The sequence below is a fragment of the Phaethon lepturus genome, unplaced genomic scaffold (genome assembly GCF_000687285.1).
Source record: "Phaethon lepturus isolate BGI_N335 unplaced genomic scaffold, ASM68728v1 scaffold15477, whole genome shotgun sequence".
NCBI lineage: Eukaryota > Metazoa > Chordata > Aves > Phaethontiformes > Phaethontidae > Phaethon > Phaethon lepturus.
The window spans coordinates 16,194-30,823 of NW_010552683.1; positions in this window are offsets into that span (position 1 = coordinate 16,194).

Consider the following 14,630-nt stretch of genomic DNA (forward strand, 5'->3'; position numbering starts at 1 on the left):
CTTCTTCCCTCCTTACCAGAAACGCTTTATGCAAATGAAATCTCTCTTTCACTGGCTCCTGCTGTGCTGCAGAGGGCTGGTGGAGGGGAGGAGAGGGGAAGGGGTGGGAAGGAGGGGGAAGAGGATGGAGCCTTGTTCGCTATCAGCTGCTCAGAAGAGCAGAGCAGAGACAAGATTGATGATGCTCTCTGGATATAAGATCTCCTCCTTGTGAAAGGCTGCTTATGAGGCCTGATAGACTTGTCATCTCTTAATAAACATCGCTGATATGTCGGTGAGGAGAAAGCGGGAGCGAGGGGAGGACACACAGAAAGGCGGCTGACAATTTACTTAGAACGATGCTCTTCTCTCGCCTTGGCCCTCGCATACAGTTCAGGTGGCCTCTTCCCAGGGAGGAAGATCCCCGTCCCAGCCTCACCAGTACCTGCCATCTCAGCAGAGCCCAGAGGCATGCTGAACCCAGCATTGCCAGTGAAACCACCCCTTTCCCTATGAGCCTTGGGCCACCAGCCTTTTGCATGGACCTCATCCTAGAGCCTCGAAGCCGGTAGGCTTTTCGAACGACTTACACAGTAGCTATGGGAGCAGACCCCAGTGGGAACAGGGTGCAAGGGAGGCATTTCATCGGTACCTTGCAGAGTCCAAAGCTGTTTCACCGCTGTTGTGCTGCTTCTATAAATTGCTCTCCAAGTATAAGTGGCTTTGCTCTTACCCGCAGGGCTGTAAATCAGAGGGACTTGCCTGTGATCAAGAAACACATCCCTTGCTTTTGTTTAATCTCTGTAAAGCAGCAAGGAAATTTCTGATGCCTGGAAGGACTATTTGCTGTAGCCGGTTCCAACAATGACAATCACAGGTAGCAAGCGTGACATTATCACCAGGAGCTTGCTTGGATACAGAACACCCACTTATGGTCACCCACATCTAGCTACAGGCATGCAGATTTTTATGTGACTACAGCCACATTTTTCCTTGCATATCCGGCTCAGTTTGTATTTAATCAAGCTATGCATGGTTAAAAAATCCTCCGGAGCATTAGCAGGTGCTTAGTGGTGCTGTGTAAGTGCAGAGCTAAGGAATAACGTGCTGTAAGCACAGCTAACATAAGTGTTCATAGCTCCCTGTGGGGCTGAGAATGACTGCAAACCAGCTTCTCCACCCCAGGCTTACATATGCAAAGAGAAGTTCCTACAGAGACCACGTAGGAAGCAGTCGGGCTGGAAGACAGGTCCTCTGCATGTCATAGCTGCTCCCTTGTGAGGCTCAGACCTGCCCACAGCTTCGGGGACACTTCTCCAGCAGTGTGGGAGGACATGAGGCCCCCCGGCATGTTAGGGCCAGCTCAGGGCACAAAGATGATCAGGCAGGCTCCTTCTGCTAACGCTTTTGGCCCCCTCCAAGACCTTCTCCTGCCTACTCCCCTCACGCACTGTTCTCCTCGAAACCTGCCCCAGGATGCCGATGCTTTACAATACACTTCATCTTACACCATTTCTCTGTAAAACACCACCATGCAGTGATTTTCCCTGCCTTACACCAATTCCATAGTCACTTTATTCTAATACAACCATATCAATAAGTCCTAAGACAAACTCATTGAGTTACAAGGATTCACTACATCCCCACCATCGATACTTAGACTTTCAGCAAACTAAGTCCTTTCAGGGCTTGGATTAATTTTTTGAAAACTCACCATATTTTCACCATAGCTTCTGTGTTTGCAGGAACTCATATGCAACTCTTTCCAAAAATTTAATACAGAAACAGACTTCCAAGGGCTAGATTCACCATCAATAAACACCCGTGTTAAATGAGCACAGGAGTGCTTACGCCCCAAATGACTACCTGGCAGAAGAAACAAATATATTTCTCCCTGTTTTGCCCATGACCTTTCCACCATATCTCCAAGGAGAGAGATGTCAGGCCTCCCTCCGCCCCAAAATTAGTGACCCACAAGGAATAAGCTTCTCAAGGCTGGAGGCCACAGCTCGGAGCAGACCTGGACAGCCTCAAATTGATTGGAAAGGAAAACAACCTCAACTGCAAAAGGTGAAAGTGCAGCCCCAGCATTTCCTGCCCTTGGCTCTCTATAACGAACCAGTGTCCCCAGGGTCACCTTCCCAATCAAACGAGCACTTCAACACTTGAAACCCTCATCTTCCACCCAAAGAAAATCAGAGGGATTTTGGGCAACCTCCAGTTACAAGGTTGGCATTCAGGCATTAAACTGGGCTCAGACTTACTAACTGGCGTGTCCATGCCTGCCTTCGGTCCCCCAGCTCTGCAGGAAGATTAGATCCACATTCAGCTGGTCTGACTGCAGGTTCCCCCATTTAAAAGATTTTTCTTAGACAACCAACACACCATACACCACATCTAAGTATGCAGTGTGGTTCTGTAGTTCATATTTTCGCATGAAACAGCTTGCTTTGTAGTCACTCCGTGTATACAAACATCTCAGCCTTCTTACTCACCTGGCACCCCAGGTCAAATCCATGGAAAAGAAGTTCTCCAGTGTTTCCACAGAGATAACGTTCAGGAGTCTAATGCAATATTCTCAAATCCTTGTGATTTCTTTGTCTTCGAATATTTTAGGAATATTTTTCCAAGTTTCAGATGCTGGTGGCAAGTGATCACCTGAGAATCATAAAAATTGTGCTAAAGGATAATTCGAAGTTTCTAACCTCTGTGGCCATGAAGTCCTTGAAACCAGCAGGCAAACAAATAGGAAGCCTCAAATGGATTTTTCCTTAAACTTAACTCCCACACATAACCTCCAACGGCCCCTCTCCTCACCTTAGGGCTTGAAGTCATGACTCGGAGCTCAGCTGGAGTTTCAGATTCGTTTACACATGCTTGCTTTGTTGGGATATTTCATTGCACTGGAAAAATGATTTTTAGATCAAAATCCCCACAAAAAAGAAAAGCGTGTAGTTTGTACGCTTTTTTCACATTTTCTCTAAAAAAAAAAGATAACACAAAGTAGAGGATAAGAGGTTTTCACAAACAAAAAGTAAAAAAAAAAAAGCTTTGCTGAGGCAATAGACAACAAAGAACCAATTAACTACCTCATCCAAGGAACTGAATTGCTTGTCATTAAAAATAAAAGAGTACGAATCTAAACTCTTCATTGTGATTACAAAGTTAAAGTACAGTATATACATTTTGTCCTCAGCACTTAACCTAATGGTTATAATGAGGATATCTAAGTGGCTGAGGATATTATTCAGTCAGAGGGTCACCACAGCGAAAGACAGATATAGCATAACTAGAAAATATGAGGATATTTTTGCACCACATTTTACAAGCTGTCTTCCAATACAAATAGAGGCATGTAAGGAAAAAAAAAAAAGGACCTTGCTATACCATTTAGAAATTCTTCACATTAACGGAAATTAAAAGAGACAACAAAAACAGGATTCATGAGTGATGAAGAGATCAAGTGGGAGTATAAAACCTAGTATTTTGGGAGACATAGTAACCACAAAGTGGGGGAGGAATTATTCAGGCTCAGGAACCGTTTGGAATCTTCCACTGCTTAATACCCTTCCAGTGCCATCCCATCTATGCATCCCCAGAGTTTCGTGCATGGAGCAAAACACAGACATTTCCTTCCAGGAGAATTGCTGTGATTTCCAACAGGCTGTTTCAGGGAGTGGGAAGGGGTGTGACTGGGGGATCATGGGGCATGAGAGGGAGAAAGAACCAAAAATTAATATTTGGAAAGAGAGTTAGAGGTCTAAGCACAGCTGGGGCGGGAGGGGGAGTGTATTTCTCCAGCACAACCTTACTTGAACAGCAAAACTCTCATCAGAAATAAAGAACCGGAGCCCTTGGAAAACTCTGCCTACAGCATGCAGCAAAGATTAAAACCCCAACAGCTCCCATCTATAACTCACCCCTGTTTGGCAGGGAGCATCACACAACTGAAAACGTAGAGACAAACAGAAGGTGTCAAGTTAGTAATTTCCCAGCTCTACAGTGAGAAGCATGGAAAATATGTGAACCTGTACTTCATCCTCCAAATCATATTAATAATCAGGTCTCAAGCAAGAGAGAATACAAGGGTAACTAAAGCTGTCCTAGCCAATATTTTGAAACACAGGGACAGAAATATAATGCAAGTAGTGTTTTGGAATGTATATTAAAATACCAAGTGGAGGGTGGAACAAAGCTAATGAACTTAATAGATGACATCAGAACAAGTAGTCCATTATCCTGGGAAAATTCCAGCATGCTCAAAAATCTTGTATCGTTTGCTTTCACATAAATGTCCATTATCTTGGGAGGGGGGTATGTTGCAAGACATTATCCCTCCTAATATCCCCTGACAAAGGTTTAATGCTGCCATTTTGTATCCACATCTCCTTCATCATCTTACCAAAAATCTCTCCCCCCTCCCCTGCTGACACAGCATAATTCTCCAAATCTGCAGTTTTAACAAAAAGCGAATCTGATTTTCACTCAGACTCCAAATGGGTATAAAGATATTGTCGTGTGAAAAATTAGGTGCTAACTTAGACAAAGAACTGTTCAACTGCAAGCTTAATAGCCTCTGAAACAGCAACTGCCACGAAAGAGTTGCCAGGTACCGATACTGCTGCCCGTAACAGCGACGGTATTGCGACAGAAGATGAAAGCGCTAGAAACTACCAACGGTGTTGAACGCGCTGCACAGACAGCTCGTAACCCCTGCATACAGCTCAGGACCCTTGCAGGTTGTCTCTGTTCACACATTATGGGTGGGACCATCAGTCTGAAGTTTGCTACGAGATGCTGGAGGGGTGAGATGCGGTGGAGGGACCACAGCACAGGTGATCTGCCAACCCTTCAGGGCTGGGGATCTATTGCACAGGTACCTACCGTTCTTTCACCTGGAAAACATGATGCATAAAACCTGCAGGAGTAGAGTTAATCCCACCCATCCAACCCACCGACCACCTACCATTCACTCAGTCTCTCCTCACAACTCTCTCACCCTTACACAAGGCTTGGCACCTATAGTCCACACAGCTCAAACAAAATTAGGGGGCATAAGCAAGGAAGAGATGGAAAATTGCCAGTTGCAGCACCAGGCCTGGAATGAAATTGCCACCTCCTACCCCAGAAATCCTAGAACAGGTCCCAGCTTGGAGTCTGGGAAGAATCACATCCCAACCTAGATCCACTCCTATGTGCATACTGAATTTACCTCCTGGACCCTGAAGTTCTGAGTAATCACACAGGACATTCTTCCATGTACCATTCCACCTCCCCAGACATTACCTCATCACCCAAGCTAGTGGAGGTCAGTTACATCCAAGTCTACTGCCCTGAGAGCCTAACTCTCCAACCACTTCAGCCAGCGAGGGTTTCATCATCATCTTCAAAAAAAGCAGATTACTCTGAGAGGACTCTGTGTCAGTGCCACATAGCAGAGACCAAGACCAACATGGCCGACCATGCTATCAACACAAACATAATTGGAACCTGCTCACTTCCTTCTGAGGTTCTCCATATTCCAATTCTGCTGCTCCTCGGATGAAATCTTCTTCTCCAAGAGATAACAAGAATGTGTCTCAGCAGGGCACATGGACAGACTTGCAGACCAGCCAACTGTGCCATGCCCCGTAGCACACAACAAATCAGCAGCAGGCATGAGATATTTCCAAGTGTGAAAAAAAACAAAAGAATTCAGATTGGTTAGGTGGTGCAATAGAGAAGCCATAATGTCTACTGGCCCTGGACACAATGAACGCAGGCACACAGACAGCCACCAGCTCAGTCACTGGAAGCACAAGAGCATTATGCTAACATCACAAACAAAAGTTTGAGAGTCCTTCCTCCCATCTAGCGGAGACACAAACCTAAATCCTTGGAAGCAACGGTGAATCGACTCATTGTGTGCACTGGAACTGATTCTGCTGGAGGAAGAAGAGAAACAGCACAGAAAGTTGAAATGCCCTCTGATTGCCCCCCAAAAGCTGGAGTCATTCAGTGCAGCTGTGTACCTGCAGGACAGGAAGGCAGCTGGCTTTTCTGTGCAGAACTTGCTGACTATCCCTGCTGCTGCCGCCCAGGCAGACACTGTCACTACATGGCTTGGGACCTCTAAATGGTCTTGGACTATATTTGTGGAAAATAAGAGTCCATGTTAATCTATATGTCAAAGGGGCTGGAATGGATAAGCAGAAGCAGCCAGAATGGTGCACGAGGCATGATGTGTGTCAGATGGGTGCCAGAAGTGCCTAATGAAGCTTATCACAGAATCATTAAGGTTGGAAAAGACCTTTAAGATCATCAAGTCCTACCATCAACCCAACACCACCATGCCCACTAAACCATGTCCTGAAGCGTCACATCCACACATTTTTTGAACACTTCCAGTGATGGTGACTCCACCACCTCCCTGGGCAGCCTGTTCCAATGCCTGACCACTCTCTCCATAAAGAATTTTTTCCTAATATCTAATCTAAACCTCCTCTGGCGCAACTTGAGGCCATTTCCTCTCGTCCTATTGTTAGTTACTTGGGAGAAGAGACGAACATCCACCTCGCCATCCTGTACCCACAAACCCAGCAGTTCATGCAGAAAGGCATGCTGAGTCCCACTTTCAGAAGTCCCAACCTCCCACCCTAACACCAATAGTTCTGTGCTACAAAAACTGCTTCCTGTTGAAGAAATAATGCAAAGGGGCAAACACCTCTGCTACTTGCCATGGCTCCTCCACAGAAGATGAGCATCCTCAGAAATGAAGTAGGGCCTTTGCATGACAAGCAAATCACAGCAAAACCATGTTCATCTGCAAGATACAGGGAAGTCCTGATAACCACCTCACACAGGTAAGCTGCACCTACCAATGGAGAGAGCTCAAACTGGGAGACACCTTAACATCCTTTCCACTGGGTCCTAGAAAATCCTGTTTTCCAGTGCTCCTCCTGCTTCCCAGATGCTCAAAAAATGCCACACTAGGAGCTAAGAGACAGATTTCCAGGGCACGAGACATGCCGGCTGTCACTAGAAAGACACATTCCTTAGGTGCACAGTTGAGACACAGATGTGACCCGTGATTCCCACGTCACTATAATTCACCCAGCCTTAACAACATCCCCTTACCCAGCGCACTTCCCCATTTGCTTCACATGAAGTGTCACCGTCCAGCCCCACGGAAAACAAACGTTTAGAGGGAGGGGGATGTTAAGGAACCTCCGTTCTTTCTCTCAGATTAATTAATCCATTCTGCTTGTTCAAGGAGCTGCTTTGCTGAGCTGTGAGGAGCAAGTCATACACTACACAAGGCGTGCTGGAGTTCAACGATACCCCCTGGCGCAGCCTTGCCAGGTAAGGCTGGGGAACTGCTAAATTAACACTGAGAACAATTTGCACTATCCAAATACTGTGGCTCTGGGAAACAGGAAAGCAGCATTTTTAGGAAATGCTAGAATAGGGACAAAACATGCAGAGCTGACATGTTTTATGATGAAAACTGTTCTGCCTGTTATCCATCTTCCCTCATGTCCAAGAACCCAGAAAGGATCAAGATAAAGGTAGGTTATTTTTTTTCTGATGGATCATGCAAATAGAGCATTACTATTGACTTACACAATGCCAACACGTACACAAGTGTAGTTGAGTGATTTTTATCCAGACACCAGGAGGAAAGTTTAGCTCCTCTGAGTTAGTTAACTCCAGGAAACCAGACCATAGATCTGATTTGTGTGCATCAGGCTCCTACCTGATGAAATGTTGGATAAGCTTTGCACAAGAAGGAAGAGTTATGCTAGATGATGAATAGATAATGGGGTGTAAAGGCTCTGAAGAGGTCACCTGCACCATCTCCTTGCCCTAAAACAGGAGCCATAAATCATCTCCATACTTGCCATTCACACATTTTTATATTTGTGGAGCACCCAGCACAAAAGAGCCCCGTGCTGATGGACACTCTGATGATTTAAGTGTTAAATAACAGATGGGTGCTATTTATGTGGAAATTATTCCTGTTGGGACAGAGACACGAAAGCAACATTTTCTCCTGTGCCTCTGCCTGCCTCACCTGCACTCTCACGGCTCATCCATCTCCCAGGATTGCCTGGAACATTGCACATGTAGGAGCATTTTCAAACAGCTCACATTTTCTTTAAAAAGTGAACCTGTTCAGTAATGGCTCATCCTGCTCCTCCCACCCCCTGCTACGTGCTCCCTTGGGACTGAGAGGGGAGAAGATTCAGCCTCCACTGGAAAACAGCTCTATGTACATTAAAATATCACCACTTGTGAGTCTGATGCCATTGCAACCTACAAAGCCAGAAATAGCAGCTTTGTCCCAGTGGAATAGAAAAGGACAAATTTCCAGCCTCCCAGAAGGGCTCAAGGTATGCAGGTGCACTTAGCTCTGCAGTAACAGAAAAATATTACAGGGAGGAGGGAACAATATTGTTTCAGGTCGTTATCTTTTATATAGTGTCCTTGTATACTTGTACAATGAAACTTCAGCTCAAAGATTAGAATAAAAGCATTTTACAGAGATGAAAGTAATAATCCTACATCTATCATTTTCCAAAACACTAAAACAATTTAATGAAGCATTTGGTGACTTCAAGGACCTTTACAGGGTACACAGGTAGGAAACAAAGAAATACTTCCCTGCAGCCATCTCCTCAAAATGACAAATAAAGACCCAAAACACTTTTTTTTTTTTTTTACATAATCTTCTTTCCTCATGTTAAGCAAAATAAATATTTCCATTTTCAAACAAAAACATTCTGCTGTCCATCAGGCTGCAGGATTCCCGGCTCTGCTACAATCACCCCCTGCAACTCAGCCAAACCGTTCCAGCCCAGATGTGCAGAGGCTTAGAAATTTCCAAAGCTATGCAAAGAACAGGGGGAACCAGGCAATTACATGTCTTCAAAAACACTTTGGTGTCTTGTAGAATTAGAAGACAGGAGTGCAACCCGTGCCTCCCACAGCTGTGTTTAGAGAGGACACTGAGCTATCACGGAGAGTAGACTATCAGTAGGGCTGTCGACAGTGGGAACAAGGACAAGAAATACAAGGATAAGGCTTGCACCAGCTTTTCCTTCCCACGCTGAAGGAATTGTGTGCCTATAGAGAATATATACAGTGCTGGGCGTAGAGTCCTCCTGCATTTATGGAATCACAGCCCAAAAAGTTAGTGTGCAGCAAAGGGAGGGAGCAGAGTTCTTTCAGGTCAGCAAGGTGAACCATAGCGTCCAGGATACAAGCAGCAGTTCACACTCTTCCCTCAGTGACCATGACGGGGTAAAAACCACCAAAATACTTCTCTGCTCTCAATGAAGAGGGATGCTTCAGGAGGTCGCTGGTCATCTCCAGCCGCCCCGAGACACAAATGTTTTGAAGGACAAAAATCAAAACAAGTCCTCAGTTTACCTCCTTCCCTGTTGCTTTTCAACCTATATGGTCCCCCAGGAAAGCACTTGCAGACCAGCAGCTGCCTCCAGCCCTGTGACAGGACACAGGTCAGGACTGCCAAGGACTGTCACCCACCACAGTTCTTCATACACCAGGCCTTCAAGATCTACGTGGTGTTAGGAGCACCAGCCAGGTCCACAGAGGGATTTGTCATGGGACTATATCACCTTCTAGGAAGCCTTTACTGTTATTTGCCCCAGGAAACCTGGAGGGGCAGGGCTCCTTCAACACCACGGCAACGGAGCTAAAGCAAACAGCCAGATTTTAGGCAGAAAGCAGCCAAAAGAGCCCCAGGAGTTAAAACCAAGAGTTACTAACTCCAGATATCATCTGCTTTGTGGTTGCCATCACAGCAGCAAATGATTTTGCATTTTGCTGGCAAGATCAGAGTCTTAGAGAAGCCAAGCAGAAAGAAAAGTATTTCACCAAGTAGAAACCATTCTTGGATGGCTTTCAGTGACCTTCCCAGTCCTCCCAGAGACACACAGGTGTGTACAGATGCACACACCATCACACCGCCACAGCTGGGGTTGCTATTTTGGCAGCCCCCGGCTCCGAGCTGATCGCAAATGCACTGGATGCAAGAGGACCGTGCACAGCGGCACTCCTGCAAAACACGAGCTCGGTGCAGCGGCGGCAGCAGCAAGAGCCGAATTCCCATTTAAATAAAATGCCAAAAGGCAGTCAGCGAAAGTGACATTTATGGTGTTACTACAAATGCATTCAGTGGGAAGCTGAGTAGCAGAAGCAGGTTGGGGGGAAAAAAAACAAGCTGTAGTGAAAACTGCCATCTGTATATTGTGCCCCATTTTTAATATTCTGTATTCTCATAAAAAGTGTTGTTTCTGTCACTATTCAATCTCCCAAACTCACATGGAACACTGTTAAAAGTCAGCAGTGTGTGAAATGGTATTTTAAAATAAATGAAACCCGCTCGCAAAGCTGCGGAGGAATATTGCAATGCCAGGGTGCTGACAGACAGGCATTGAAAAGTAACAACCGTTATCATCTTAAAGCAAAGCGGATTAAATAAAAACCCACAGCTAGTGGTGCATTACCAAGTCTGATATTGACACAGCTGCCGTGGTGGTTATTTTTCATTGTCTCATCAAGACAAAGCATCACGGGATATCAATCTTCCCTCTGTCAGGCCATGCCTGGTGTAAAGTTTTTCGTTTACATTTTCATTATATCCCTTTTATCTCAGCTGCCAGCAAAAATATATATATGTATTTTATATATATATATACACACACACACACGCACGCGTATATGTATATCTATAAGTATGGATGCATACGTATACTTTTGGGAACGCTGAGACTGGTTGACCTTCGGTGCATTGTCAAGCCACAGCCTCCGGCATGAGGGTCTCCGTTCTCCCAAGACAAAGCCAACCACTGCTTGTCCATGTCAGAGGCGGCAGGTGGGTGGGCCGCAAGGACTGGTTTAGGTCCCCTCCAACTGGGGATGGGCTCAGTGGTGAGCTCGTAAAAGTATGATCCCTTGAGAGCTTTGTAGCCAAGAAATCCAATTAACACCGCCGCCAATGCTTTCTAAGCAAGCCCCTTCCTTTAGCCAGATTTTCACCGGATAGACCAGCCAAGTCTGTTCTGCTATCTAGCTCAGTTTGGTGCAGAGGGAAGAAGAAAACAAAGCAGAAGTCGCAATTCTCCGCGGGGAGCACTGGCTCTCTCATCAATACTAGTAGCTGTTACATTTCTTCCTTTGTAGCTCTGCAGATTGATCTCTGCATCCCATCACTCCACACAATTCTGTCCTTGATTCATCTTTAGCTTTTCTAGCTTTGCAGTATTAAGCAAAGCACTGCTCCTGTTTTTTTAGAGCCTTACAGGCAAGTACTGCTAGGGCAGAAATCTCTTCCCGAGTATGCCAAGAGCCTCTCAGTGCTCACATACAAAGACAGCCTGGGTAACTCAGACTCTGCTTTCACTCCCACTAACAACTCTGCTGGTCCAAGACATGAGGCAGAACCAGCTGTTTGCAGCTGGCCGCAGTGCTCCCCAGAGCAACAAGGACTGCAGCAGAAAGAAAAGGTTCCTTCCCTTATTCTTAAGAGAGCCTCATCTTCCAAACCTGTTGCAAATGCTTGCTATGGCTGCTCCCCTGTGCTTATTATTTAATTAAGTGCAGCCTCACTTCCAACATTTCTTGTTCTTGTTATATCTTGCCCGAGACAGCTCAGCACTGCCTGTGACAGCACTGCCATCCTTTAAGAGCAGGAACTCTGGGAAATGTAGTTCCCAGTGGAAAAACAAGGCTAAAGTAGCCACAGAGGGCAGGTGGTGCCCTGGAAGAGCTACAAAAGGGACAGTAAAAATAATAAAGCAAGACCCCTTGGGAAGGGGCCACAAAGGAGCAGGTGTCTTAGCAATTGGCCACCAAAACTCCCTGCTTCACTGCTAGTGGCCCCTCTGATGGAAGTCTGTAGGCTGACAGTGCAAAATCAGTTCCTCCCCTCCTTTCCTCAACTCCCAAGTGAAAAATACCCAAGCGGGTGTTACCTCCAGTATGCTCATTGGCTTCACTGGCACTTAGCTTGAGGTCAAGCCTTTGCTGCTGCACTGCAGCCCAGCTCCCCAGAAGCAGGGCTGACTGGTTCCAACACACAGCATTTCGGAAACTTCACCATCTCCCTGTGCTCCACTCAGACCCTGGAGATCCCCCATATAGGTGGGAGGGCAAACGTTCCCTACGGCAGAGCAGGTGCTCCCTAAACACAAGAAACCCCTGCATGAAAAATGCAATGCAATGTAAAGCAATTTATCCCCCCACCTTCTTTCCCCTGCCTCAGTTTCCCAGCACGGAACACATTGTCCTTGGGCACTCCACGGTCCCCCTCCTGCTGCATCGCCCAAGCTGTCTACACCATTCTCCCCGTTCCCCCGCTCTAAAAACAGGATCCCCCTGCCAGAAGACTCCATCCCACTGAGGGATCTCTACAATCCTGGGGCGCATGTCCTTTGTCCTGCTGCCAGGGACATTCCCTCTCCATCCCCCAAACCACAGTTCCCTTCCTCCAAACAATAGTCCATCTTCCCAAGGTGTTCCCATTTAAAGAGAGGATCATTAGCCACTGCAGAAGGCCAACTTCTGGGAAGCCATGGCAGTTCAGTGAGGCTCCAGCCTTCATTTCAATCCCTCTGGGGTCAGCAACTTTCATGCTCGCTTGCACCCAGCCGGAACTTGACCTGTATGTCCTGCCCCACCAGCCTGCGGCCCCAGACCGACAGCAGTTACACCTTCTCCGCAGCGCTCGGCACAGCAAAGGGTTACACCAGCTCTTCCAGCAGCGTTTCCTCTCTCTCCCTCTCTGCAAGCAGCAGCAATTGCCATTCTGCATCCTTAATAGCAGCGTAATCAAAAGTTATGATGCATTTTTCAGTAATCACAAGAAATGATCCCCACTTAGCGTTAAGTAAAGCAAATTTGCCACTGGAAGGATGAAAAAAAAAAGAAGAAAAAGAAGAAGTCAAAAGCATTTCAATTTTCATTTGAAACGAATGAGTCAGAGTCAATTTGGTAAAGCAGTTAACAGCAGCTGTGCTCCCCTTCCCAGCCCCTTAACAGGTACAATTTGCTTTTAACAAACAACCTCACGGAGGTCTCTGGCACTGTGTTAACATAGTGGCATTCAACCCCTCTTGCTGTTGTGTATTTAAATTGGGTAATAGAGTCAGGCGGAGGAGATCCACCATGAATCTTAAGAAGTGCAATTTGACAGCATCTTAAAAAAAAAAAAAGGAGTGGGGGGGAGGCTTTATAAAAAATAATAAATGAGTTTGAGAGCAGGTTTTGCTGGGTTATTTCAAAGCAGCATATTAAAAACAACAAAAGTCCTAGAAAGCCCCAGCATGGTGGCAAGACCCCAGCAAGCTTGGAGCCATGAGCAAGCCTGGCCCCTCCACAAAGAGCTCTGCAAAACAAGCCAAGCCATTTGATGCCCAAAGCACCCCTCAGCCTGGGTGCACTCAGGATACTTTGCCCCACACCAGGAGCGATAGTGGAAAGCTGTATGTCGGGAGGGAGTGAAAGAAAAAAAAACCACCACACACCACACAACAGCCCTGCACACTCTCACTAAGGTTGCCCCAACCCCTCAGGGCATCCCACACCATCCCACAGTCTCAGCAGTTGCTTAGAGAGAGGGCTAAACCTGGGCTGGGAGGAAAAGCAAAGGCGTGTGATGAGACTCCAGCCACCCCTTCTCATCCCTCCCGACCCCAGAGCATCTCTGTCCTTGCCTCACCTCAAAGACAGGCCCTTGACGATGCCCTCATCTCACCGGGCTTTCGGCTCAGGCAGTGATCTTCTCTCGTTCATTTGTTCTTTGAAGAAATCTCATTTCATTACCTTCCAGGCTCCTCAGCTTTGTGGGGAATTACAGGAGGTCAATGAAAAATTCATGTTCTCAGTCAGTAATTGGCATTTTTGTTTCCTTTTTTTAAAGGAAGGAAAGCAAAGAAAAGGATGTGAATGGGGCAGACAGCAGGGTGAGCGGGTATCTTCTGCCGGTTATTAAGATAAAGTCTCTCATATTGCTCCTGTCCAGCATACTCTGGTGCTTGCTCCAAGCAAGCCCTGTAATCCTGCGTATTGAAATTTGAAAGCATTCCTGGTACTTTTATTAGAGGGACAAGTAATGAAAGTAGACTGGACATACACAATTATTACAGTGTAATCCACTGGAAATGAAGTCAATCCAACCACCCCGCTTTCTGCTTTTTTAGACTTCAGGGAAGTGCTTCCCAAATTCCAGCTGAAGTTACTGTTACAAGCAGTAGCGCAAGGGCTCTCAGCATAAGACTCAATTAATATGGTGCTAGCAAGTGTTCCCCTATTGATTTCAGCCTGGTCTGAAACACCAGCCAGCACCGGCATCAACCATCAGTGCTAGCAAGGAAGATAAATGCAAAATAAAGGGCTACCAGCAAGCTAAAAGGAGCAGCAGACCTCTTTTTCAAGGATATCAAAGAGTAACCCCCGTCCTGAAAGCACGGGAAGCTCTCCGGAAACCAAAGTCTCTCTGTCTCTTGGCAGCTTTGCCATCCATAAGCACGAGACCAGGATTTCACCCGCCCAACGCGCGAAAAGAAGCGCCGTTCAGCCACCTTCAAGGCCCTGCACCGCCGAGCCGCGGACGGGGGACGTTCCTTCCCCCGTCTCTCCCTACCGCT